The sequence below is a fragment of the Littorina saxatilis genome, linkage group LG10 (assembly GCF_037325665.1).
Source record: "Littorina saxatilis isolate snail1 linkage group LG10, US_GU_Lsax_2.0, whole genome shotgun sequence".
In the NCBI taxonomy this organism is placed as follows: Eukaryota; Metazoa; Mollusca; class Gastropoda; order Littorinimorpha; family Littorinidae; genus Littorina; species Littorina saxatilis.
This window is the reverse complement of record NC_090254.1, coordinates 33,076,226-33,078,547: the sequence shown is the minus strand read 5'-3', so window position 1 is coordinate 33,078,547 and position 2,322 is coordinate 33,076,226.

Sequence of the window (2,322 nt, the reverse complement as noted above, 5' to 3'; positions counted from 1 at the left end):
AGACAATTAAAGATTTGTTCTTGTTCTTGTTCTTGTTCTCTCTCTCTCTCTATCTCTCTCTCTCTATCTCTCTCTCTCTCTCCCATAATTTATTGATAGTGATACTAATAGTATTCCTTCTCCCCTCACGCTCTCTGTATCTCTCATGGTCCCTCTTTCTCTCTCCCCCCCCCCTCCTACCTCTCTCTCTTATCTTATAATACATTTCTCTCCTCTATCAATAAATTTAGAATACGATATTATCTCTCTGTGCCTCTCTCTCTTACTGTCGTTGCGCGCGCACGCTTATTATGAGATAAGGGAGGTAGAGGTAGGGGGGGGGGGGGGGGGGAGAGGGAACGTGAGCTAGAGACGGAAAAAGTGAGGAGAGAATACTATAAATATATATTATGTAATAGAGAGAGAGAGAGCGAGAGAGATATAAAAGAAAGAGAGAGAGATGAGAGAGAGAGCGAAAGAGAGAGAGCGAAAGAGAGAGAGAGAGGAGAGAGAGAGAGAGGAGAGAGAGAGAGAGAGAGAGAGAGAGAGAGAGAGAATTGAATTGAACTTTATTTAACAAGGATTAAGATTTAAGGCTACGCCTTTTCTTACAATCTGTCCTTGGGACGCATAGACACACAATAATATAATTTTAAAAAATTAAAAAAAATATAAAAAAATAAAAAGTTAAAAAGTCAAGGAGGTCGGAAAACTGCAGCACGTGATAATAAAGATGACGATGATGATGATGATGACGATGATGATGATGATGATGACGATGATGATAATGATGAAGATGAGGCATGAAGAGCATACATATGTGGTTATTCATAAAATCAAATGCATACTATGCAGGTAATAATAAATACAAGCTGGTAGCAATCGAACATGTAGCAATTATGAGAGAGAGAGAGAGAGAGAGAGAGAGAGAGAGAGAGAGAGAGAGAGAGAGAGAGAGAGAGAGAGAGAGAGAGAGAGAGTATGTAAAGCGCTTAGAGAACGTCAAGCGCTATATAAATCTCCCATATAAATAAATAAAGGAGTGAGAGAATACTATAAATATAATATGGAAAAGACAGAGAGAGAGAGAGAGAGAGAGAGAGAGAGAGAGAGAGAGGGGAGAGAAAGAGAGAAAGAGAGAGAGAGAGAGAGAGAGAGAGAGACTGACACTGACACAGTTTAATTGAATATGGGCCTACAGGAAAAAAAATAGAAAACATGATATTTAAACGTATGCAAAATACACAGTGGTTTGTTCCAAGCATTGCTGCTTTCCTCTATCAATAATCTTGCACATCAATGCTGCCTAATATACACATACAACCGAGAGAGAGAGAGAGAGAGAGAGAGAGAGAGAGAGAGAGAGAGAGAGAGAGAGAGAGAGAGAGAAGAGAGGAGAGAGAGAGAGAGAGAGAGAGAGATGCCTAATAAAGTTTGTTTTCAGGCCTATTCACTTCACTATTGGTCATTCTTTGTAAAAGATTGTTTCTACTCAGTTATTTACTGTCAATGATGCTTGAGACACAAGAGAACGATTGCTGTTATTTTTAAATCTGCAGTGATAACTTTTAGGTTGTGTGTAAAAAGTTGGTTCTGTACGTATATTTCATACGTTAAGTACCTTTGAAATTCAAACCGCTACTACTTGACAAAATGATGAGCCTTATTTACAAAAATAAAGGATCGTAGTTCAAACTGTCTGTCTATGAATGTCTGAATTGAATGTGCTGTCCCGATATACAGGTCGAAATAATATGGCCACCAACATCTCTATTTCTGTGTAATAAAACCTTGGAACCGCAGGCGACGTTAAGTACCGCTATGTCCGTACGGAAAGCACTAAGTACCGCTATGTCCGTACAGAAAGCACTAAGTACCGTTGGTCAAAACACCCGACTACTCCCAATTAGGGCTATGTTTCTACTCAGTTATTTGCTGTCAATGATGATTGAGATACAAGAGAACGATTGCTGTTATTTTTAAATCTGCAGTGAGAACTTTTAGGTTGTGTGTAAAAAGTTGGTTCTGTACGTATATTTCATACGTTAAGTACCTTTGAAATTCAAACCGCTACTACTTGACAAAATGATGAGCCTTATTTACGAAAATAAAGGATCGTAGTTCAAACTAACATGCCTACATATAAACATCATAAACAACACACAAAAGTATTATGTACATGGGTTTTAACATCGCAGGTACTTAGCGCGGTACCTAGTGCAGCCAAGGTCTATGCACGGTACCTAAGGCCCTCTCATACGGACATGCCGGTACTTAGCGTCAGCCTCGCACACACACACACACACAACACACACACACACACACACACACACACACACACGC